General features: G+C 46.9%; 1 protein-coding gene across 15 annotated transcripts in view; it reads right to left on the bottom strand.

Annotated features, from left to right (window-relative positions):
* TRERF1 (transcriptional regulating factor 1) overlaps nt 1–26,826 on the bottom strand; it is a 250,496-nt gene that overhangs the window by 64,771 nt on the left and 158,899 nt on the right. For 14 of the 15 annotated variants that reach the window (XM_032648293.1, XM_032648289.1, XM_032648287.1 and 11 more), the window contains one exon: nt 2,087–2,201. The gene's annotated coding sequence lies outside the window, so the exon portion shown is untranslated. Of the gene's footprint in view, nt 1–2,086; nt 2,202–11,697; nt 11,735–26,826 lie in introns of those variants that run through there. The other variant, XM_032648295.1, reaches the window with a different exon arrangement.

Raw genomic sequence — 26,826 nt, forward strand, 5'->3', positions numbered from 1 at the left:
TTTAGCTCTAGGAATCCCAATGAAACCTGAACAGAATAAAGACAGAGAAACTGACACCTAGCTACATGAGAGAGAAGTGGCAGAACACCAAAGAAAGCAGCAACATCTTTAATGTAACTAGAGGGAAATGCCAGGTCACTTATAAAGGAAGACCAACAGCCAACTTCTCAACAGCAACATTCAGAGCCAGAGGTAGCGGAATAATGGTTTCAGTGACCGAAGAGAAAATATCCAGTAAAGCTACCTTTCAAAATTGAGAGCAAAATATAGTGTCAAGCCAACAAAAACCAAACCAAACCAAAGCAAAAACAACTTGAAAGTTTACCACCAACAGACTCTCACTAAAGGATAATGCTAAAAGGGGTTTATTTCAGGCAGAAGGATAATGATCTCCAATTCATGAAAGAATGGTGAGAAAAGATATGGATAAGAATGTGGATACAAACACATCATATAAAACAATGATGTCTAAATTGTAGGAAAAAAACAGGACAGCATGAAAACACAGGATAACAATGGTATATAAATTGGGAGAGGTAGTGGTTAGAATTAAACCAGTTTATGGTTCTTGTGTTTTGGGGGAGGCAGGTAAAGACATTGATTAATTTTAGACTTTGTTAAGTATGCCTGTTAAAATAGATGGGCTAAACATTTGAAAGAACAGATACAGAGCACATAACTTCCAAATAAGAAGACAGAAGATGGAATGAGGAGGGAAAAACATCTCAACCAAAAAGAAGGAGCAGAAAAAAAACAAATATAAACATGGTTGAAATGAATCCCAATTCATCAGTAAGATACACCTGTTCTAACCAAACAGCATTGCCTTAAAATATACAAAATTTTATACATGAGCAAAATTTTTGGCACTACAAGGGGAAATGGACAAATCCAATGGGAGATTTTTAACATGTCTCTCAATAATGTGTTATTGAGAAGATTAGTCAGACAAAAACAGACAAGGACATATTACAGATGATTTGAACAGCACAATGAACTAGCTTATTTTAATGACCATATATAGAAAACTACTATATATCTAATAATTAGAGAGTACACGCTTTTTCAAGCACTCATAAAACATTTAAGAAAAAAAGTTGAAAAGATAAAATATTTAAAGGGAGCACACAGAAATGGTTCAATGCTTATTTCAAACTCTCTCCAAGGATCCATACCTATTTTATCTTAAAAAAGAAAAAGACCCTGTCTTTCTTGTTCACTGAGGTATCTCCAGAGTCTAGTACAGTGACTGTCACAAAGGGGTCTCTTAATATGTCCTGAAGAATGAGTGGCGAACAAAGGATTCTCTGTTGAGGATGGTACCGGCTGAGTGAGCACTGAGGACCAACACTGGAGGTGATGAAGCCCTTTCTAACACGGAGGGGACAAGAGGACAAGATGAGTGGTGCCAGTCTCCAGGGAGAATTTATACAAAACAGAAAAACAGAGTCACGACAGCCATCTCCAAATCTAAGTCACGACAGCCATCTCCAAAGAGAGGGTCATGTGGAAGAGTCTTTGAAAGCCCAGTCTTTGTGGGTCCATGTGGCAGAGCAAAGGAGAGAAGTTAGAAATTTCAGAGAGGAAGAATTTGTCTCAATATTAGGAAAAATTTTCTAACAATTCGTTGCTCAACATTGGCCGGGAATTGGCCTGGCTTATCCTCTAAGGCCCTTTATGACCCTGTGTGGGACAGGAGACTATCCAGGGCGTCCTGAGAGCCCCAGACCATGAGTGGACCATCCTTCCAATTCTATCCTATCCCAGAGATTCCTTCATCCAAAATTCCCTGGATACCCGATCCCCAAAAGATCTGCCCAAGGTCCCAGATTCAGGAGGTGGTGGAGGAGTAATGAGAGCTTCAGTCCCCAGAAACTCAATCCAGTGTCCTTTCTGCTCCACCATCGGCCTCTCCATTAGCCGAAATGAGCACGTTTTGCCCCATTAGGCTGACATGTACTTTTTCAGTCTACCCATGTCCCAGTAAACCCCATTTTCCCAGCATATGGCAAGGGATTACAAAAGCATAGAGAATTAGTTCAAATGAAAATGCCGAGACTTTCCAGGAAAGGGGAAGCAAGCTCACCTTGGCCTCCGCAGCAGATGGTCGGGTTGGGGGCCTGGCTCTGGGGGCTTCTCCTGCGGCCGGCCAGTCATGCTGCTCTCATGCTGCTGGGCAGGTGGGAAGAGGAGGCCTAGTTCTGTGGGAAAAAGAGAAAGAAAGGTCACTTCTTCATCGTCTGCTCCCAGCTCTCCATCACCAGCCTGCCAAGGACACTATCCAGAAGCCGCGGGAGCTCGCGAGGCTGGCCTCAGCCACTCTCATGTCATTGGGCAGCAGACAGGCGCAGGACGAATGTTTCCCACGCCCTCCGATGTGCCAGGCAGGGCTCTAAGGAACGAGGCTACAAAGATGAATCAGATGCAGTCCCTGCTTTCAAGCAACAGCCTAGCGAGAGAGAGAGAGAGAGAGAGAGAGAGAGAGAGAGAGAGAGAGAGAGAGAAAGAAGGGGAGAGAGAGAGAAGAGAGAGAGAGACGTACACATGTTTCACTACAAGATAATTTGGTAAGTGCTGTGATTTCCCCAAGTTCATTCAACAGCCTACCTGTCCCACAGGGAGCAGAGGCAGCTTACAAGTGCTACAGCACAGGGCTTCTCAAGCTCTTTGTTATGAAGGACCAGTTCTTTGTTTTTAATTTCTGATCCATCACGGATGAATACTTTTATAAAATATAAGAAAAGGAACTGGTAGAAAAATGAAATGACAAAAATATTCATAGAGTACAAGCCTACTTCTTAATGATTCAACAGCTTACTCTGTCAAATCGGCATGAGAGTTTCTAAGTGCCTCCTCTCAATTTCTGTACTGATCTCGTGGACCGGTAAACAGCTTGCAGACCAGCACCATTCCACAAACCACAGCTGAGAAGCATGCTATAGGAAACGTTTGTAAAGAGTGCAACCTTCCTGAGATGTCTGGCTGAGCTCTTGGTTCAGAGAGGGTGGTTGGAAATAAAAATGATGTCAAATTCACCCTCTGGACTACAGTTCAGACTGTTCAGAGAGTCTCCAAGAAGGAGAGTTACAGCAGGGAGTTTGGGAAAGTGTGGCGGGGGGGTGTCTGAGGTGGTGGCACCAACACACTGGGTTCACGGGAACCTGGTCAGAAGTTGTGCCTGGAGCCCTGTCCTGCTCTACCTTGAACTTCCAATTGTAACTATGGCAACCCCAGCTGAAGCTACTGCCCGGAATGGGAAGAACAAAAGTGTCATCTATTAAAATGGACTGGGACGTTTCAAAAAATAAAGCATTTCCAAAATGTCAAGAGGGCTGCTCGCGTTCATTCCTACCATTTAATGTTATAAAAATGATGTTTTTAAAATTGAGAAATCTTTTGTCTGTGACAGCCAGCTCCCAAAAAAGCCTTTAAATGCCTATTGCCTTAATACTTGAGGGAGAGATTACAAGTCATTTTCCCCCATTTGAACGCTTAAGAGAAAGTGCTCATTCCTCTAAACTCTCAGCTTTTATGTAGTTCTTATTTTAAACTTTAGAAGACATCTCTGTAGAAGAAAAAATTCCCTTTTCAAAAGTCTTTTTTTTTTTTTTTAAATGCATACACACGTACACTCTCACTCCCTACTTCAAATGCTAAGTCATTTGCAGTTTGGGAGTTTGTTGCTCATGAAATTCTAGCAATAAGCATATCATAAACATTCCTATAGCAAGGGAATGCTTTGGAAGCGATGTCTGTGATGTTACCAAGATTGTCTATCATTATCTCTGAATGTTGGCTAAGTGAAGGTTACAGGAATAACTATTTATGTATAAATAAGTCAACAGAGTAACTGGCAACTTCAATAGCAGATCTTACCAAGAAGCTAAATTATGGCACGAGGTGGGAAGCAGGGATGGACTTCCCTCAGTTTCCATGAGTGCTTCATCCTTATTCTCAACATGGGAAAATAACTCTCCAGGCTCCCCGACAGGAGCAACAGTCCTTGGAATCACTCATGGGCAAGATTAAGCTTAGACCACACAGCCAACTTTCATATATCAGGTGCTGGGCTAGATTCTAGTGTTCTCAATATGGGTTCTTCTTCAAAGAGACCCAAGGGAGACATATAAACAGGCAATTACAATCCCCCTTTCTTGCAAGAAGAGTATATTGGCTGGAGTTAAGGTAAAGGAAATGAAGTTAACTAGCTCAATCCATCTATCCAACCATCCATTGGTCCATCCATTGTTGACTGAGTGCCTAGTATATAGCAGGCAAGTGCAAAGCACTAGGCATACAGCAGTTGAGACCAATGTGGTCCCTGCCTTCATGGAGCTTATCCTCTAGTGGGGAAACCAACATTAATAAATTAGAAATAACTATAATAGCGGTGCTCTGAAGAAGTATGATTACTGCCATAACAGCATATGTCAGAGGTAGATCTAGCACAGGAAAGGGTCAGTGGTGCTTTCCTAAAGAATTAGTCTTTAATCTGAGCCCTAAGAATAAATTAGTGAAACAAAATAGGGTGGGGCCAGGAGGGAAAAGACAGAAAGAAAAGGTGTTGCCAGCAAAATAGGCTGTGCAAAGTTCCTGTGACGGAAGGAACACGGCACATTCTAGCTGTGAAAGGAGGTTCTTAATAAGGACCGAATCGGTTCTTGACTCACATCATGCTTCCATTGTGATGGTATTCAGACCATGCATTATAGATGTGCAGGTTTTTCCAAAAGTGCCCAAGAAGTTACTTAAGGCGAGCCAGGAAAGTAAGGTGCATGTCAGCTAATTCTCCCTCTTCCTAAGCTGGCATGAGGCATCCAACACAGGGGCCACCTTATCCTCCCTCCCATTTTATAGCAAGTTTTGGGACTCATCTATTTTTCTCTTCAACAGAGGTAACTTGGCCAAATCCAATTTGACCAGTGGTGAAAATTAGTTGGTCAGGGCTGACGTAGACTGACAGTGGATGTGGGTTTGGGGATGTGAACAAGCGTTCTATTGTTTTTTTTTGCGGTACGCGGGCCTCTCACTGTTGTGGCCTCTCCCGTTGCGGAGCACAGGCTCTGGACGCGCAGGCCCAGGGGCCATGGCTCATGGGCCCAGCCGCTCCGCGGCATGTGGGATCTTCCCAGACCGGGTCACGAACCCGCGTCCCCTGCATCAGCAGACGGACTCCCAACCACTGCGCCACCAGGGAAGCCCAGCGTTCTATTATTAAATGACTGCTGGAGAAGCCTCGTGGTGAATGTTACTCGACGGAAGGTCATACAATTTCATGCACAGAATATGAGCTTTGGGGCCAAGCAGACCTGGGTTCAAATCTGGCCCCGCCCCTCACTGGCCATTTGGCCTGATTCTTTCATAAAATGGAGTTAGCAGTGCCTTCCTTGCTGCGAGATCAGCAAGGGCACAGGTCCTACACTGAGCACATTTCCTGGCTCCCAACTGGCCCTGGATAAGTGTCAGCATTACTATCACACAGCAGTGTGTGGGGACAGCCATGCTCCTCCCTCAACATGAAAATCAACAGGAATCCATGAAACAATTTCCCAGCTGGTACTGGGGCTGCAGGGCAGCTTTGCAGGGGTGCAGGGGTCCCGATGACTCACAGTTTCTTGGTGTGTGACCTCATGGGTCCCCTGCCACTGTGCTGAGAGTTCCCAGCGGGAAGTCCCCCTGCACCAGGGCTAACGGGCACTGAGTCTCACCTCGGTGGCCCCAGGCCCACTCTCTCTGGATGCTACCCCAGGACTTAGAGGGAGCTCTACCCAGGGGCTCCGGGCCGGCAGCCAGCAGACTTGGGTTCTAGTTCCACCACTAACGGCTGGGGTTTCCTTGGACAAACAGCCGAGTTCCAGAAGGGAGAGGAGATGGAACAGCTACCACACCCTGAAGGCCTAACCACAGGCCAGGCCTGGTGCCGGGCCTTCCCAAGAAGCACCCGAATAGTCACAGTAGTCCTGCGGGGTCACTGTTGGTATCACCATGTTACAAGTGAGGAAACTGATGCCTGCTGGTTTGTCCCAGACCACAGAACTAAGTGACGGAACCAGAACGGGAAGCCGGAAAGCCCTTCCTCTCTACCACGGCACTGCCTTACGGGCACGGAAATCTTACTTAGGTCTTTCCCACACGACCAGTGAGGACACAGCCCTGGAAGGCTCTGTGATTTCCCAGGGACCCACAGGCAGCAAGCCACCAGGCAAGGCCAGACTCTGCCCCATGCCCCACACAGCTGTCTGGGTCTCAGTTTCCCTTCTGCACACAGTGGTGACTAATGATGCCTTACAGACCACACTGCTGTTAGAGTTAAGGGGAGAATGAAGATTTAAGAGTCTTGGGAGGGAAAAACTACTATAGAGACATGAACACTTTAAATGGGTACTGAGAGGCTCAAACCCAAGAGGAAGGGTTCCTGTTGGCCACAGAGCAGTTGAAACGAAAACTGGACAGGAGCAGGGTGGCAGCCAGGGGAGGGGAGGGGACACAGGAGACAAACTGTGGAGCTTCTGAAATGGGAAGCAGGACCCAATGAAGTGTGAAGAATTCCCTCCATGCCACCCACAATAAATTAGAAATTGGCACAGATTTTTAAAAGAAGGAAAAGCAGGAGGGGGAGGAGAAGAAATTGAGGAGGAAGAGGAATTAAATCTGTAGATTTAATCTAAGAACATCTAAGAAACAGGGTGGAGAGTCATCAACGCAATGAGAAATCTTAGACTCCAGTCACGTGGGGGCCACTCATTCTGTTAAACAAGTTCTCCTGCACAGAGATGATGGTGACACGGAAGAAGATCTAATTTTCAAGGGAGACATTCTATCAACAGATGGGGAGGCCTGGAAGCTTTTCCAACGTGGTGAAAACTCCCATCCTCTCTCCAACCATCTCTCCTCTTCTGTAGATGCCCCACTCTTACCTCCATGGAGGTTGAGAAAAGAATAATTTATAGGCACTAGAAGAGGGCATTCCTGCTCAGACCATTATGAGAGATAGGTGGCCACTTCATCAGGTCTCCATGCACCTGGTTATTCCAGAACACAGAAGCTGGGGTATTCGACCAATATCACAGCAGCTCAAACACTGAGAGCATATCAGACAGACTTATCATAGGCTGACAATGGATGGCGGACCACCATCCACTCTCCAACCTCCTCAGGCCTCCTATTCCCTTGCTCACAGCTCCAGTCAGCTTGTCTTTCAGGTCTCCACACACTCCAAGCTCTTTCTTACCCCAGGACTTCTGCACATGCTGGTCCCTCTGACTGGGATGCTCTTCTCCTAGCTCCCCCCTCATTAACATCTAGTTAGCTTTCAAATACAGCTTCAGTGAGACTCTTTGACTCTCCAGAAACGCAAGTGTGCAACAGCACTTATCAAAGTTGCAATTGATTAATTATGTGATTAACGAGGGGGCCTCCCCAGTCAGACTGTAAGCTCTCTGAGGGCGTGAGCAAGTGTCTGCTTTTTGTACCATCGCGTCCCATGGGTGAGCACAGCAGTTTGTCTGCACATCAAAATCACCTGGGGAGCTTTAAAAACCACAGATGCTTGGGGTTCACCAGAACCCATTAGACAATAGTGCTTAAAGCTGGTCAGGTGTTGTGACATGTGGCCAAGGCTGAGAACCTAAGGAGGCCATGGGTGCTGGGCTTCTGTCCTAGAGCAATCTTGAAGTGGCCCAGGGAGTTACAGTAGGACCTTGCTCCCTTTGCTTGTGGATACAATGCATCGTTTAAATGTTGTTTTCCACCCCAGAGATTATATTCGAGGAAATTCCGGAAGAGGGAAACAAAATCCTCATTGTTAGACAGGAATACTATTCCTTTCATGAAGCACTCCCACGATAACCCCCTCCCCGACACTCCTCTACCCGCTAGCCCTGGTTTATCACCTTTATCCTCACAGCCACAGGATTAACCTTATGTGTTCCTGAAATACACTTCAATATTTGGGGGGATAACCCCTAATTTTAAAAATTAAATCAGGCCCGGCTACACTATCTGGTAGAGTGCAAAACTTCACCTTAAATTTTATTAAAACAGAAGAATTCAAAGCCAGTTCGTGCCGGGACAGGCCCTCCAGGTCAGCCCCAAGCCGCAGGTAGAGGTGCTTTGCAGTAACTTGCCCATGGGGGCACTGGCGTGGGGGAGCTCCCACCAGTCATCTGCACTGATCTGGCCTTTCCAGGGCAAGCTGAGAACAAGCTGTCCCTATCCTCTCAGTTCCCCTTACTAAAGGGGAGGGAGTAAGTGCTACGTGCTAAATGTTCTGTCCCTCCCCCACCAATCCATATGTTGAAATCCTAACCCCCAAATGTGATGCTATTAGTAGGTGGGGGCTCTGGGAGGTGCTTAGGTCATGAGGGTGGAGGTCTCATGAATGGGATTAGTGCCCTTATCAAAGAGATCCCGATAGCTCCCTCACCCCTTCTGCCATGTGAGGACACAGTGAGAAAGTATTAGCAATGCACCAGGAAGAAAGGGCCCTCACAGAATGTGACCATGCTGGCATGTTGATCTTGGACATCCAGCCTCCAGAACGGTGTGAAATAAATTTCTGTTGTTTATAAGCCATCCTTTTTCATTATGGGCTAAGACAGTAAGATGTGTGAAAAAAAATCCAACCTCTTAAACACACTCAAATTAACAACTCTAATCCTCTGATGGGTTTTACCAGCCCAACAAAAGCCCTGTTTGACTGAGTCCCAAGTCCCATGCCTCTGCGAGAAGTAGACCATCACTTAACCCAGTGCAGAACAAGCTCTCCTGAATATAGCTCTAGCGCCCATAGGGACCACCTGGGGAAGTTAAGAATGAAGCTTCACCTTGCACCCACTACGTTGGTAATAATAAAATAATAACAAGTGTTGGTGAGGATGTGGAGAAATCGGAACCCTTCTGCACTGCTGGCAGGAATGGAAAATGGTGCAGCTGCTTTAGAAAACAGTGTGGCAGTTCCTTAGAGTCATCAATGACCCAGTAACCCTACTCCTAGGTGTAAACCCAGAAGAACTGAAAACAGGCACTCCAACAAAAACGTGTTCACACATGTTCAAAGAAGCTCTATTAACAATAGCCACAAAAGTGGAAACGACCCAAACGTCCATCAACTGGCTAACAGATAAATCTGGTATCTACATACAATGGAATATTATTCAGCCATGAAAAAGAATGAAGTTCTGATACATGCGACAACATGGATGACCCTCGAAAACATTAAGTGAAAAGAGTCAGACACAAAAGGTCACATATTGAATGATTCCTTTTTTTTTTTTTTTTTTGCGGTATGTGGGCCTCTCACTGTTGCGGCCTCTCCCGTTGCGGAGCACAGGCTCCGGACGCGCAGGCTCAGCGGCCATGGCTCACGGGCCCAGCCGCTCCGCAGCATGCGGGATCTTCCCGGACCGGGACACGAACCCGTGTCCCCTACATAGGCAGGCAGACTCTCAACCACTGTGCCACCAGGGAAGCCCTGAATGATTCCTTTTATCTGAAATACCCAGAAGGTAGGTAAGTCCATGGAGATATCAAGCAGACCAGTGGTTGCCAGGGGCTGGGGCTGGTAGGAGAATGAGGGGTGACTGCTTAATGGGTATGGGGTTTCCTTTTGGGGTGATGAAAATGCCTTGGAACTAGACAGAGGTGATGGCTGCACAACACTGAGAACGCACTAAATGCCGCTGACCTCTATACTTTAAAATGGTCAGTGGTTGATTTTATGCTGTGCGAATTGTACCTCAATTAAAAACAACAATAAACAAAGCTTCCAGGGCCCCACCGTGAGAGGCTCTGACTCAGTAGGTGTGGGCTGGGCCCAGGGATCTGCTTTTCCAAAGAACATCTGAGTGATTCTGACATGGGGGGTCTCAGGCATGGCCTAAACGTTAAGGGCTGATGTGTGTAAATGACGTCTTTACTTTAGATGAATCAGTAACACCTGCTGCTATTTCCTGAGTGCCCAGTATAGGCCAGGCAGGCACTGGGCTTGGTGCTTTCAAATACAGTGTCTCAGAATCACACTGCAAGTTGGGAATGATCACTGTTTTGTTTTATAGTTGAGGAGACTGAGGCTCAGAGAGGTTAAGTAAGTTGCCCAGGGCACACAGCTGAGTAACAGTGGATTCGTACCAGTATCTGTCTGACTCCACAGACCATATTTTCCCCATCACCCCATACTATACCACTGTGTCTTTTAACAAGCCCTTCCAGGCAGCAGAAATGTCATTTTTGTGTTTATATGATCTTTAGGTTAGAGATTTAGGTCATCTTACTAAAACTAAGGTCCTTGGTATCTCCTGGGAATTCACTAGAAATGCAGACTCTCAGTCCTCACCCCAGGTTTGCTGAATCAGACTCTGCTCTCCCCAGATGACTTGTGTGACACTAAAGTGTGAGCCGCACAGGTTTCTCTAGAGCTGTGCTATCCAATATGGTAGCCACTAGCCTATTTAAGTGGCTATTTAAATTAAAACTAATGGGGACTTCCCTGGCAGTCCAGGGGTTAAGACTTCGCCTTCCAATGCAGGGGGTGTGGGTTTGACCCCTGGTCGGGGAGCTAAGATCCCACATGCCTCGGGGCCAAAAAACCAAAACATAAAACAGAGGCAATATTGTAACAAATTCAATAGAGACTAAAAAAATGGTCCACATAAAAACAATCTTAATAAAATTAATTAAAATGAAATAAACTTAAAAACTCAGTTCGTCAGTTGTACCAGCCACATCTGAAGTGCTCCACAGCCACATGTGACAAGTGGCTACCACTGGGCAGCAGAAAATAGAACATTCCATCAGTGCTGTGCTAGAGCAGGCTATCTTGAACTTGGCACCACTGACATTTGGGGCTAGATAACTCTTTGTTGCGGGGGGTGGGTGTGGCGAGACTTCCAGCACATGGTAGAGTAGTAGTTTGCAACCTGGGATGATTTCGTCCCTCGAGGGAATGGCAATGTCTGTAGACATTTTTTGGTTGTCATAGCTGGGAGGTTCTACTGGCATCATATGGGCAGAGGTCAGGGATGCTGCTAAACATCTTACATCCTGCAGTGCACAGGACAGCACAACAAAGAATTAGCCGGTCCAAAGTGTCAGTGGTGCCGAGGTGAGAAGCACCCAGCTAGAGTAATCAAAAATACATGGCCATTCTCAGTAAAACTCGAGGCAGGAGACTCACGACACCAAAGTGCCCACCCCCCTCCTTTGCCAAATTCAGAACCGGAGAAGAGTATCTATTTTCGCCAAGAATGCAGAGTAAGAAGTCCTGGTTTCCAGAATAATCAACGAACTCATTACTAAAATGAGGTCCCTACACTTCAAATCCCAAGGGCTGGGAAATGAAGAAGTTAATTTTTTTTTTTTTTTTTTTTTTTGCGGTACGCGGGCCTTTCACCGTTGTGGCCTCTCCCGTTGCGGAGCACAGGCTCCAGACGTGCAGGCTCAGCGGCCATGGCTCACGGGCCCAGCTGCTCCACAGCATGTGGGATCTTCCCGGACCGGGGCACGAACCCGTGTCCCCTGCATCGGCAGGCGGACTCTCAACCACTGCGCCACCAGGGAAGCCCGAAGAAGTTAATTTTCGATGTTTGGAATGTGTGATAAATTCCACAAGAAACCACAATCTGCCTATAGGTCAGGTGTGGACACATCGTTCGTTCATTCATGTATCTATTTACTTAAAAGTATTTATTGAGCACCTACCATATGTCAGGTACTCTTCCAGCGTTGAAAGCAGAACGGCCAATAAAACAAACCAGGTCCCTGCCCTTGTGGAGCTGGCATCCTAGTGGAGGAGACCAACAGGACCCAAGTAAACAAATACACCAGCAGTGGAATGGGTATGATCAGTGCTACGAAGGGGAGGGGTGCAGAGGAGTGATGGGGGATGGGTATCTGAGGTCACCTCTCTGAAGTGTCCTGGGGCAACTGAAAAGGTGTCATCTGGCAGAGACCTGAATGAACTGAGATTGTACCAGGTAATTCGAGGAGGAACAAGAGTTCCAAGCAGAGGGAACAGCGGCTGCTGACTCCTCTGGCGAAACAAGCTTTCTGGAGCTGGAAAAGGCCGGCATGTGAGGTTGGCAAGGCAGGAACAGGCCAGGTCACGGGGATAGGAACCCACTGGAGGGCTTGGAGCAGAGGAGAGATGGGGCTTGATCAGCTTTTCACATAGAGAACAAACTATAGGACGATAAGAGTGGAAAAGGCCAGACCTGTGACGAGGCTGCTACAGTCTTCCAGGCAAGAGATGGTGATGGCTTATTATTAGTTAATTAATTAATGAAATCATTAATATTAATACTAGCTCTCTACTTGGCCAATGTTATTAATACTCTATCTCAGATATATTACAGGTAGACTCAGCGTCATGTTCAAGCTACTTCTATGGAGAAATGCATTCTGAGTTCCAAATGATCAACTTGAAACCTTTTCCATCCACCTGGGTTGTAAGTCGGGGACCGTGTGACCTGGGAGAAGACAGCAAGAAAGGGAGTTGGGGGGTTAGAGAATTTTAGCAGGAGGAAAAAGGGTGTATGCCCCCAAATCCCCCTTTCTCTAGAACCATCAGAGGTGTCTGAGAGGGGCCTTCCAATTCTCCCAAGAGTTGTTGGGGAGCAGATGGGTGAGAACCAGCAATTCCGCTACAGGCAGAACAGAAGGGAAAGGACCAGATCTTCCGGAAGGACAGCACTGCAGCTGTGAGTGAAGGAGGGTGTGGAGTCTTTTCCAAAAGCAAGGGAGTCTCTACTTCTGGGATTTCTGAGGTTCTAGGGCATCACAGGGTCAGGGCAACAGTCACAGAATCGGCAGATTTAGGGCAGAAGAACTCAGCTGTGCCGGTTACTAACTGCACAGCACTGAGCGTGCTGTTGTTGATCTCCGTGACCCTCTGTAAAAGGAAACGACACCTCTGCCCCTCAGAGTGGTAGTGAGGGGTCAAGTCAGATGATGCCCGTGCCGAGAGTGATGACAACTTCCAGTCCACGTGTGCTGAGGTCTGGGCACGCCCATCTTCTGGAGCAGGTGCAGAACCCACCATCCTCCACGGCATGAGGTTCTGTGCTATACGCATGCCCAGGTAGTTCAGCTTTACACATAAAAAAGGTGCTTCTCTTTCATTAATTCCTTTATTCAACACACATTCACTGGGTCTTAGCACCAGACATGGAAGAAATAGAGAGTAAGATGCAGCCTTTACACCCCAAGAACATGGGCAGCAGGGGCGGCTGGAGACATGAGAAGAGGTTTCTCTGATTCTCCTTTTCCCTCAGGGCCTGGTGACCACTGTCCAGGTAGTTTTCATACCTTTAGACTAGAGCCACCAGCCTGCTGGGGCCTTGTCTACCAGCAGCCTGCAGGGCCAACCTTGGGGGCAGTGCCCTCTCTCTTCTCCAGACTGGCAGGCCGTCCTGGTCGTTTCTGCTGGAGCAGAAAAGGATGGTGAGGAAAAGGCAGGGATGGCTAGGCAGAGGGAAGCCGGGAGAAGCGCTGGCCTTCAGCAAGGCCTTCCTTCCAGCCCCACTTCCTGCCCAGTGGACATGGCTCCAGATGGGTCAGGGGCCTCTCTGACCCCCAGCTCACCTAGGGCGCAGCATCTCTCTGGCGTTTCCCAAGAAACGTCTTCAAGAGAAGGCCCCAGCTCTGAGTCATCTGCAGCAGAGATGAGACCTTGTAAAAATAACTCCAAGTATGAGGCTCCTGTATTCACATTATTCACGATACAAAGAACAAAAAAGCAGGGCAGGAAGCAGAGGAGGAAAAGTGTCGTTCCCGTCAGTTTTCTTCACATGACAAGCAGCCAGGGACTCACTTGCTGAGCCCCACTGTGCTCTCTCTCCGCGGAGCGAATTACATAAGCCGGCGAGAGGGGCTTCTTGGCAGCCTTCTGACTCTGCCACCCACCCGTCTTCATCTCTCAACTCCAAATCCGAGGCTGGGTGCCTCGGATAATATTTCTCATGTAAACATGATGAAGCAACTAGGTTTGCTCCCACAGGGCACTCAGGAAAGGCCTTGGGGAGGTGAAAGTTGAGCTGAGGCCCAGAAGACCAAGTGAAAATCTGAGTGGAGAACACTGGACACTCAGCAGGGACAGCTGAAGCAATGGCCCCGAGGCAGGGATCGGTGTGCACAAGGCAGGCACAGTGGGTGGGACAGAGCAGAGGCGTGGTGGGGGGGACAGGGGGTCCCCGACATGTAGGGTAGTGGTTCTCAGCCTGCAGAGATTTCGTCCTCCAAAGGATATCTGACAATGTCCAGAGATACAGCTGGTTGTCACAGCTGGGGACATGATACTGGCATCCAGTGGGTAGAGGCCAGGGATGCTGCTAAACATTTTTGAATGCACAGGTCAGCCCCCCTCAACAGAGAATTATCGGGCTCAAACATCAATAGTGCTGAGGCTAAGAAGCCCTGGTATAGGGTCTCTCAAGTCACCGTAAGGAGTCCACGTGCACACACAGGACTAACCAGTGCCTGTGCCTGCCGGAGTGTGGTCCTTACACATGCGCGTACATCACGTGCACGTCCAGGGTATGTGTGTTGAGATGAAAGAGAGGATGCTAGGACCAGATCTCAGAACACAGGAGCCAGGGCGGAGGCAAAGAGCTGGGATAAGGTTCCTCCAACCTAATTGGGAGCTAAGAGGGAGGTCCTGGAACAAGGACAGAGGAGGTTGAATACAGGGAGGCAAGGAGGCTATGGGCAAGCAGACGGAGGCCACGGGGAGCTGTTTTCAAGCAGATGATGTCCCTTGAGAGTCAAGACAGGGCCCTGGGTGAGGGGAGAGGGGCCACCCTGTCCTAGTGAAGGGGCTAAGAGCTGGAGAATGCAACAGGTCTGATGAGTGTGGAGGGCACAGGCTGAGGCAGTGTGTAGACAGCCCAGGAATGAAGAACAAAATCACCAGAAGAAACAGCCAAGGGTTGAAGAGAAGGGACTCAGGTGGGCAGGACATGGGTGGAGGGCCCCCAAACCCAATCACTCAATACCTGGAAGAGGCAAATGAGGAACCCAGAGGGTTCCTGGACAGTTACGGGCATTTGGGTATGATCTTGAATTTGCTTACGACTACAGAATGGGTTGTTCTCTGCTCCGTTGGGGGGCAGGGGCACCTGGAGGTCAGGCCGCCGGGCTGGTGGTCCAACACAGAGAGCACTTTGGGGTGCAAGTGATTTCATTTCTCCCCAAAGTCAAGTAAGCCTACCGGGGAGAGGCCGAGATGACCAATGCCTGTGACACGCAGTTAACCCCGGGCGCCTCTCCTCCTCACCCTATTGATAATCTAGATGATTCATTCGGAGAGGCTGGTCCCGCCTCAGCGGAAACAGAATCTAGATGAGGTTCTCATCACTTAGAAATGAGAAGAATTTCTCAGTGGAGAAGCAGGCTGGAACCCTTCCATAGTCGCTATGTAAAGAAACCTTTCTAATTTGGGGGAGGGTGAGCAGGACAGGCTGCCTCAGAGGGACTTGTTCCGACAGAATTGCTGGTGGAATCCTTGGGTCCATGTCTACGCCCACAAGCGGGCAGACGCCCTCATTACCACTCGCACTCAGCGCTGACTCCCTTCCTCTATAGTTTTAAAATAACACTTATTTTCCTCCACCTAGAAAGCACGCTCACTGTAAAAGTTTTAAACATACACAAGAGAAAAAGAATAGCCATTCATAATCCCATCGTTTTGTGAGAATATTTCCTTTTTTTTTTTGCTAAACTTTTAAAATACGATGGTTGAGATCATATTGTATATGTAGTTTTCTATTCCGTTTCTAATGTGAGCATATGGCCGTGTTATTAAACTATTAGCTTTAATCATTGAAATAATCCACTGAAAATATGGTATAGTTTCTAATGTTATGAGAGGCAGAGCGCAGATCCTCTGAGGACTTATTTCACCTAATGCAGGTATTTTAAGGGACCCCTGAACATTGAATACAGGAGTTGTCCCCATATTCTGAGCACTTACTACATGTGCCAGGTACTCGGCCTCCTACCGTGTCAGGTGGCAGTGGAGATTGGAGGTAGGGATGGCTTAATACCATACTGTCACGTGCAATATGCATTCCTTGTCTCCAGACTTGGGACCTGTACACTTCACTTGGTTGAGGGTCATACCCCATCCCACTCTTCTCACAGAAAAACTACGGACTCCTCACTCAGTTAAGGGGCAGCTGTAGGTCCCGTCTCGGCACAGGGAATGTAGAAGAACCTGGGTTAGGTCCTGAGAGGCAAGGAGAAGTAGGCAGTGGAAAAGCTCTGGAATGGTCATCAGGTGTAGGGATCGGTAGTGGTTGGTCAACCACAGCCTGCAGGCCAGCCAGCCAGCTGTTTATGTAAATAAAGCTTTATTGAAACACAGCCACACCTATTCATGTCAATAGTGTCTATGGCTGCTTTGGGCCACAATAAGCAGACTTGAGCAGTTGTGACAGAGACCACATGGCCCGCAAGCCTAAAATATTTACTACTTGGCTCTGTAAGACAAAGTTTGCTGACCCCTGTGTTTGGAGGCCAGCCGTTCTCCAAAATCTGTGTTCCCCCTCATTTAGCTGAGAGTTGTCACTGAGAGGCAGCTGCCTAGCCCGGAGCTACACCTCCCAGCTCCTCCCGTGGCAAGGTGGGACCCGTGACTAGAGCTCACCAATGAAATGTGGGCGAAGAGGTCTCTGTCATTTGGGGGCCAAGACTGTTAAGAAGTGGGTGAGCCTTCACCACCTTGTTTTTTCCCTTCCACCTGAACACAGGATACTCCTAGGCCCGGTAGCAGTGTTTCTCAACCTTCTTTCATCACTGTTGCCCTTGTAAGGAGCGTTTTCAGATACTTTTTCCCTAGGTGTCTTCTTCCGCCTAGGAAAATTTTAATACACTGTTTATCTGTTTATGTACCAAATGTATATCTGTGATTTATGTATTAAAATGAGATTTTTTTTGGCCCCAGGAGCTAACTTTGCCCCCCTAAGCGTGATACTGCCCCAGTTGAGAATGTATCCTCTAAGGTAGAGCACAGTCACAAGACGGACGGTGCCTGGGTCCCTGAATTACTTTGTGGAAGAACGCCAGTCATGCCAGGACAGCTGCATTTGACTGTTAGAGCTGCAAGAAATAACTTCAATCATGGTAAGCCCCTGAGAACTGGGAGGTGATTATGGCAGCTACCATTGCCTTAACAATGTTAGTACAAGATCTAAATTTGATAGTTAAAAGAAAATTATGAATTGGATAAACATGTTGATAACACAAGAAACTTCTAAATCCTAAAAGAGGTAAATTTAGGATTAAAAACACCTACTTTAGATGGTGGACAACAAATTAACTGCATTCATTTATACTCTTTCCATCTAGACACATCATCACCAAGATGAGAGTGAAATAAGTTTTTGTAAGATATAACTTCAAACAACAAAGGGAACAGTAAGGGCTACTGGAAAAGAGGCTGGGACAACTTTGTGGAAAAGAGACAGAGTATGAAAGATTAGAAACTGATGAGGTAGCCACAGGGAGCCTGACCCTGTAGTAGGCACAGATATTATGAGAGTCCATCAGCCTGGCAGAACGGCCAAGAGGCTCATGACTCAGAGCTGCCAAGGCAGCGGAGGGCAGGAATCAAATGTGAGGATGAAAAGGTGGCGGGGTGGGGGAGGCAGGGATTATATAAAATCTGATGTCAGAACAGTTGAGCCATTGGTACTCATGGGGCAGCCAGGTAACTACTCTCCCAAGCATTAGAAAAAAAAAAGGAATTTCCTTCTCTGAGGAAAATGAATGGACCCAAAGAAAAGATGAGATCCAGGAAGCAGCAGAACTAACCTAGTATAACAGTACAGGAAAATCCCACATGTCAATTGTGTAGCAGGCCTAGACAGCAACCAGGTCAAACTTGAGGAGGATAGAGAACTCTGGGGGGAAGGGAGAACATATAAAATACCCAACTGGCTAGAGAGTTTGGGAGGAAAAAAATGAGGATATGATAATAGCAATTGGTGGGGGGAAAAAACGAAGGCAATGACATACTCTTGGAAAAATATAAAGGGGCTTCCCTGGTGGCGCAGTGGTTGAGAGTCCGCCTGCCGATGCAGGGGACACGGGTTCGTGCCCCGGTCTGGGAGGATCCCACATGCCGCGGAGCGGCTGGGCCCGTGAGCCATGGCCGCTGAGCCTGCGCGTCCGGAGCCTGTCCTCCGCAACGGGAGAGGCCACAACAGTGAGAGGCCCGCGTAACGCATAAAAAAAAAAAAAAAAAAAAAAAAATATAAAGCCACATATATAAAGGAAATACATATTATGGACTCCAAAGAGGACAACAGATCAGGCATCAGGGTCACACACTTAAACGCCTTCAGGGTCAGGTAAATAAGTAAATGAACACAGCAGGCTAGGAGTCTGAGCACATGCATACACTGTATGAGTAGTAGGGACTGCAGCAAACTGGAGTAGGAAAGCCCATTCTAAAGCGGGCAGCCTCCAGCAGAGTGTTGCCATATGGAACGTCAGACCAGATCTTACAGCCTTTAAAACAATATCCCAAACTCTGAATCTGTTAGGAAAACTCTCCTTATTTTAAAATGTTGGCTGAAACTTTTTAAAAAAATCACTAGGCAAACCAAACAAGTATGTCGGAGGGTTAGACTGTCAATTCACAACTTGTTTCTACATTCACAATCACATAAGCCCTATCTGCTGATTTTTCAGTCTTTAGAGTCAAACTACAGACACAGCACAGTTTTTACTGGCAGTTACAAAATAAAAATGTAAGTGTTATCACCCTTAACAATGTAAAAGTAAAAATAGAGGTGACAGAAATTGGAAAGTTGGAAGGCAGTTGGGGTAAGGGCACTGATACCTTCATCTTACTGATTAAGGGAGTCGAGATACTGTTGTTAACAAGTGAGAAATATGATAGTAAAAATATTACTTATAAAGCTAACCAAGTAGAGGAACTATAAATAACGATACAACTATACTGTGAGGATGTGGGGAGGGGAGGTAGGAGGGTGGTATAAGCGAGCTAAATCGTCATCTATCATAACAGGAAGTAAGCAGGTAATTTCTAAAATAGGAGTAAAACAAAAGCACATTACTTTTAAATATGGAGGTAAATGTCAGAGAAAGATAATTGAAAGAGTTACAAGAGGTTGCCTCAAGGGAGAGTGACAAGTTAGGGAGGGAAGAAGCCAAGAGACTGTTATTTTTACCATAGATTCTTCTGAATGTGTGCTCCGCATCGAAAAAAAAAAAAAAAAACAAAAAACCCCAAAACCCTTTTGTAAGAAAATGAAACAGATCAATTCATGGGCTGATAACTAAGCCTGCAAGGTTGACTCTCGGTAATACTATAGATGGCACTCAAAAAGGTTTAAATGGAAATAATTTAATGAATGGACCAGTTACAGAGGTGTAGGAAGGGTTAAGGGAACCAACAAGATATGGTGTGGCACCCAGCAAGGCTGAAACCAGCAAGAAGCCTTGATCATCCCTAAGTTAGAAGGGAAAGGGGAGGGAACAACTGTTCCTGGAGCCCAGTGATTCTCCAGTACTGGGAGAGGGGCTGCAGATGGAAAAGAAGCCATTGCCAGAAATCAGGGGGATTAATACTCCAACCTCTCTCTCCTCCTGTTCTTGTATCTCCTGCTGGTGTCTCCTACTGGCCAAACCCAGTGAAACCAGAAGGTAAAATAAAGGAGCCCAGCTGATGTAATCCATAGGGGCCAGCCTCCCCAGACACAGCGTGGCAGAAATAGATCGGGGTGGGGGTGGGGGCAGATGGAGAATAAATAGCACACATTCTCACACTCTCCATTATCTGAGAGTTTAAAAATGGATTAGATAAACCACACATTTGACCCAGAGTGGTAATTTCAACCTTGTCTAGTTCAGCAGCAGAACTAAGGGACTGCCAGGAAGAGGTGATAAATAATGTATAATTTCCCCCAATTTTAATTAGCAAATAGAGATGGTGACTTCCATATGTAGGCCCTTTAGTCACTGAGGAGAACCAAGATATATGAAGCAAGAATCCCATCCACGTGACAAAAGGAAAGTGAGCCAGACATACACAGAAAGGTAACCATACAATGTGGTAGGACGGGCATCCAATGAAAATAGCCATGCTTGCCTCCAGGGCCGAAACCAGGAGGCAACACACCTTCCCAGGCTTTCCTTGAAGGGTGAGTGGAATTAGATGGGAGATGGCAGCGTGCAAGACACGTTTGGGAGCAGTGAGTAGGTCTGCTGGTCACAGGACGAGTGAGACACAGGCTGGTCATCAGGCTGGGGCAGCACAGTGGAGGGATCCAAAACGCCAAGCTCAGGAGCTGGAACTTTACCTTTAGAACAGGATGTTGCCCCAAATTTCAGATCAGGTGACATGCCTGAAGCAGTAAGGGAATTACATGGGTGGGAAATGAACCAATGTCAAACCGAGGGAAGGTGCAGATACACACAAGGAAGGGACTCGCTCCTAGTAGGTGTTAATATCTGTGGAAGGATGAGAGGCCGGTAGGGACGGAAGGAGGGAGGATGTATATAGGTAAGCACCTAGCTTGTCTTTTTTCCGTTGTGGAGCACAGGCTCCAGACACGCAGGCTCAGCGGCCATGGCTCAGCGGCCCAGCCGGTCCGCGGCATGTGGAATCTTCCCGGACTGGGGCACGAACCCGTGTCCCCTGCATCGGCCGGCGGACTCTCAACCACTGTGCCACCAGGGAAGCCCTGCCTTTTCTTGGTAGTGGGAATATTAAGCCCCAACTATGCTAGCGTGAAACACTTCACTGAACTCTCATATGTCCTGCTATTACTGTATGAATCACTTGAATGCAAGGATGGTGACCTACTCATCTTTACATCCCCAGGCCCTAGCTCAGGGCCTGATCCATAATAAGTGCTCAAAAATAAGAGATCCACTGGATGGGACAGGTGGTTGGATGGATGGATGTCTGGATGGATGGATCGATGGATGGGTGGGTGGGTGGGTGGATGGATGGATGGATGGATGGGTGGATGGGTGGATGGATGGATGGATGGATGGGTGGATGGATGGATGGACGGACAGGTGGAGGATGGATGGGGTGACAGGGGCCTACAGTTAGATGGCAACAGTACAAACGAATGAAAGAACAGAGTCAATAGGCTCTGGCACCTGGATGCTGCCCAGAGTGTGCAGTCCTGATGCCTGTCTCTTTTAGAAAGTGGGAGATTATCACATAATTGCTTTATCACGCAAATATTCCCCAGCTTGTGAGGGCATGTTTGGTTATTAACAGATCATGCAACAAATTAGACACAGGAAAAAAACCATGATGATAGAAAGGCGGGTGAGGCCCAGGGCAAGAACCAGCGACCAAAGCTCCCTCTCACATACTATTTAGGAGGATGGGGTCAGACACGTTGGCATGCTTTACTTGAAAGGTCTGGTCACCCATTCTTTAAAGTCCATCTCAAGAGGATGACAAGGAGCAAGAATTCCTTTCCACAGGGCTGTTTCCCCATCACATACCAACATCCCATCCATTATCACGAGCTTGTTTTTAATTAATGGCCTTGGCAAAACCACAGAAACCAAAACAGTGCTCTTGCATTGGTTTCAGAATAACACCAGCTGTTGGAATTAAACAGCCAGGCTGGTAGCCTAATGATGAATAAGAACAACTTCCTTCAAAAAAGTACCATCAGGGCTTCTCTGGTGGCGCAGTGGTTGAGAGTCCACCTGCCGATGCAGGGGACGTGGGTTCGTGCCCCGGTCCAGGAGGATACCACATGCCGCGGAGCGGCTGGGCCCGTGAGCCATGGCCACTGAGCCTGCGCGTCCAGAGCCTGTGCTCCGCGGCGGGAGGGGCCACAACAGTGAGCGGCCGGTGTACCACAAAAAAAAAAAAAAAAGTACCATCAGTAGGCAAGGGATTTTGGAGTCCCTGGAAAATAAAACTCACCACTTTCAATCAGATGGGACAGCTGCCCTACATACCATAATCCTATTGACCAGTTATATAAGTACAACATCTCTTACATCAATGGACCAAAAACTGATTTTGAGATTCTAGCTAGACTCTTTTAGACATTTAAGAATTGCTTGATACCACAAAATGACTGCAAGTAAGGGAAGGGGGTGAAATCTGATAAGGACTTGGTACCACCAAGACAGAGATGAGTGGTAGCTAATTATCTACCTTTCCCTCATCCAGGTAGGAAGAGAGAATATGTTTGCTGCTTCCTAGTTCCAGAGTGAGGATGCCCAATGGCTCCCCACATCTGCACCACCCTGTGCACATCTCAAAGTGATTTCACCAACAGATCTTCCAAGAATGCAGAGGACTAGCTGGGGCAGGTTCCTTTATTCCTATTTTACAGATGGGAAAATTAAAGCACATATATCTGTGTAAGCAACTTGCTCCAGGGTCTCAGAGAGGAGCCACTGGCCCAGCCTGGTCTGGAACACTGGTCTCCTGATGACTTGAATGCAAGGACAATGACTTACTCATTTTTGGATCCCCTAATCCTAGCAGAGAGCCTGGTCCTGGTCCATAATATGTGTTTAATAAATGTTTACTGATTAGAAGACTCCCAGGGCCAAACTATGACATTAACTTCTCTCTGGACTTGATTTCTTTATCTGTAAAATGGGAATAATAATATTCTTCTCATACACTTAATGTGAGGATCAAATGTATTCATACAAGTAAAGCTCTTATAACTCTATCTGGCATGTGGTTGGTACTCCCTAATATTAGCTATTACTATTATCATTGATATCGTAACTGCTATGAAGAAAAGAGAATAAGGCAATATGAGAGAGGATAGCACGATGGGGGCGGGGGTGTGCTACCTTAACTAGGGTTGTGGGGAAGGGCTTTCTGAGAATGCCACATTGGAGCAAGACCTAAATGAAGACAAGGAGTCAACTGTACCAGATCTGGGGGAGGGCAGGTCAGACGGAGGGCGTGGCAGGGGCAAAGGCTTGGAGATGGGAGCGAACTTGGTGTGTCTGAGGAGCAGAAGGAAGTAGCAGTTTTGTAATGATCACAATCCAGCTTCTTACGGTTTTTACATCCCAATTCCTATCCCTAATTTTTAGGAGTCAATGTAGAATTATACATCTGAATAGCCACCCCATAGTAGACAGCATCTTAAAGGCCACTCTGAAGGTTTGGTCAAAGTATCGCAAATAGGTCTGAAGAACTCACTTTGCTGAAAGTTTATGAAAATCCCTTCAGCACCGTTCACACATTTCTGAAACAGATCTTATTTCTAGCCCATGGGCTAATGGCTGGGGAAAATGAGGCTCCAAGTCCCCTCAATCCTGGAAGTCCCCAGCTTATGCTCTGAACGCAGTTTACCAGCATCCGCCCCCCTCGGCCTCCTCCCCAAGCACGTCTCACCAGGGGTAAATCTGGAAAATGCAGAGGCAGGAGGCAAGTTGGTAAGGTAAGCACTGGGGAGAAACACAAATTGGAAGTAAAGCCATCAAAGCAACATTGTCCTGTGTCATTTGAGGCTGTTCTATGCTTTTATCACAGAAAGCCTGAGTTGAACCAAATTAATGTGGGCCCTTTAAAGCCCTGGTCCCACTTGTCTTGTCCTGACTTCGTCTTAAGCTCGATCAGATCCGATCTGGACAGGAAGAGCCCCTCCTCTTAATCACTGTTCCCAGTGAGCAACACCTCTGCCCTGAGGCCAGCTGTTAGTGGCAGGAGGGGCTTACTGAGATTAGCAGCCATGCTTGTCCACATCACGTCCATACCCCTCATGACATTCACCCTCTGCCTCTGGATCACCCCAATGTGAGGTGGGTCCTGGAACACTCCTGCCAGCCGCATCCTGGGTCAATAACGTTGGGTCTCAGGCGGGGCTGCCTCTTCCCCAGGACCAACCTCCCATGCCCACTGCGGCTAAGCAGCCCCCGGAGAACTGTCCATGGTGACCTTGTCCTCCTTCTGCAGGACCTGAGGACCACGCTGGAACTCAGTCACATTCACATGTGCAGCCAGCCCATCCCTCAGGTGTGGTCAAATGAAGAAATAAAGGACACCCCAGAAGCCCAAGGTTCAGGTAATTCTGGAAGCACACCACAGAGGCAAAAGGCTGATAAACTTTACCGTTTAAAACTTATCAGTCAGAGGGACTTCCCTGGTGGCGCAGTGGTTAAGACTCTGCCTGCCAATGCAGGGGACACCGGTTCGAGCCCTGGTCCAGGAAGATCCCACATGCCACAGAGCAACAAGCCCGCAACTACTGAAGTCCGTGCACCTAGAGCCCGTGCTCCACAACAAGAGAAACCACCACAATGAGAAGCCCGCACACCGCAACGAAGAGTAGCTCCCACTCTCCGCAACTAGAGAAAAGCCCGCATGCAGCAATGAAGACCCAGTGCCTCCAAAAATAAGTAAAAAAATTTTTTTAATTTAATAATAAAACTTATCAGACTGATAAGAACCTGCAGTACAAACAAACAAAAAAACAACTAATACTAAACTTTCCTTGGGTTATTTGTATGGAAATATGTTAATATAAATGTTTCAGACATTACATGAAATTTCTAAAAATCTTATATGTTCTGGTATAATGTTATAAGTCATAATTCTAGTTATTACTTTAAAATATATATCTCAGAAATAAAAAAAAGAAAAAAACTTATCAGTTGGATGTGTAAACAAACAAAAAAGGCAAACAAAGTGAAATGTCAACAAAATGTAAAAAAAATTGTCATATTCATATCCTTAATATATAAAGAGAGCTTAAAATCAAGAAAATGATAAACACACAAAGAAAAAAATGGGTTACAAGCAGTCCATGAAAGAAGAAATACAAATGGCATAAATACATGAAAAATCCTCAACCTTGGGAGAAATCAATAAAATCAACCTATTAAACTGGAAAAGATTTTTATATCATAGTGCAGTGTTGGTAAAAATGTGGAAGAAGCAAGCATGCTCATAAACTGATGGTAAGTTGACTAATGTTTATCCAAACTTTGATGTGCAGGCATTTTGAGCCAGGGATCTATCTCACAGAGTGTTCACATTATATACCCAAACATACACGCTCAGAGACACCCAGTATCAACAAGAGTGTGGAGAAACAAGCACATTCATCTATGGCTAGTGGGAATGCAAAGTAGTGTCATATTTATGAAGAGAAATTTAGCAATATGCACCAGTAATACCTTAAAGTTTTACATATCCTTTGACCCAGAAATTCTACTTACAGAAATTCACCCTTAGGAGATCATAATACGCCTAAAGATTTGGCTACAAAGATGCTCATACGCTGTTTCTAATGGACAGGTAGAGGCGGGTGGGCAAAATATAAATTTGTAAAATGCCAAGACAGGGTAAACAGCAGCTATAGAGATAGAGTGGAATTCTAGGAAGTGATTCCAAATTACGCCACGGTCTTCTGGTTAAAAGAACGGTAGATTGAAAACGTGTTGATCTCCTTTTCCTTCTAAGGCTCCACTAAAATGATAGTAAAGGAATTTTTTTTAATTATATAAACTTACAACATTGAAAAGAACAGAAAAGAGGCAATTAGCCCATTACAGGACGACAGCAAATGGACAAGAGGCATAACTGAGATAGCAAGACAAATGATCAGAGAAAGATGTGGACAAGAAGGGTGTAATCTGCTCTGTAAACTCCAGAGGGTGAGAGAAGCAAGGATGCCAGGCATGGGGAAGGGTGGGGAGTGAGGCTGAAAATGGGGACTAACTGGAAGTAAGAAAACAGAAGACTGACACTTACATACACCCTCTCTCATTCACTCCCTCTCTCCCACGCACAGGCACCTTGCAGGTAGGAGACTGCAGGTCCCCCCCTCAGATTAACTGAGTGACAAACGGGCCACCCCGACTAGTAACCAGTTCCCCAAGGGTCACTCAGAAAAGCTCCCCAGCTACAGATGCAGAATGAAGGGCCACTGGGTGCTGTAGGTCCCTGAGCAGAGGAGAGGAAGGGATTCAGAGCCCAGCGTAGGGCACTCTGAGTCCCAGGTAAAGCCAGACTAGCAGCGCTGCCAGAGGCATGTGCTCTCCCAACCCACACATCTGCGTGGACAGTCCCTTCTGCCCTCAGCCTCCCCGCTTCCCTTGAGCTCTGCCAGAGAGTTGGGAATGGAGAATTTGTTTCCAAAGAAGTCAAATGTGCGTCACTAGCCATCCTTTTTCTGCAAAAGTCAAAGATGTCACACCTGGTCTAAACCAGGTGTGACATCTTTGAAAGAAGAGGCCCAGTGAGGTACGGGGTGAGGTGGAGTGTAGGGGCTGAGCCCAAGGAAGCTTTGCTCACTCTGAATTTTCCTGGGATTTCTACACAGAGAGAACAACAGCTCAGAAAACAGGTGATCCGTGACTGGATTCTCTCAGGCGGTCAAGGTGAGGCTCACAGCAGAGCCCCCTTACCTCCTTGGGCTGCAGGTGATACTGAAAAGGGAGCGAGACCTCACGTGGGGGGTGGGCAGGAGCACCCCTCCTCAGCCTGGTAGGCAGGTGACAGTGCCAACTCCCCGCCGGGTGGGACAGTCCCGTCTGAAGGCAAGGAGACAGCTCTCGCTCCTTTTCTAGGCCTCCCTCTCCATCACTGAGAACTTTACCTCTGTAAATGTGCTCAAAGGGCTCTCACTTTACTTAGGGCCTGAGGAAGCCCCTTCCACTGGCTTTTAAAGACAGTCAATATTTACCTTCCTGTCACAGTGTCTACTTTCTAAGAATTCCAGAAGGCTGTGTTCTGGCCTTTAAGATCCAGGTCATGCTGGAAAAATACTTCCAGTTGGGTAAGAAGAGGATCTTCCGTGGAGCACCTGGCTCAGTGATGCCACGGAGCACTTGGCACATCTTTGTGCC

The sequence above is a fragment of the Phocoena sinus genome, chromosome 11 (assembly GCF_008692025.1).
Source record: "Phocoena sinus isolate mPhoSin1 chromosome 11, mPhoSin1.pri, whole genome shotgun sequence".
Lineage (NCBI taxonomy): Eukaryota > Metazoa > Chordata > Mammalia > Artiodactyla > Phocoenidae > Phocoena > Phocoena sinus.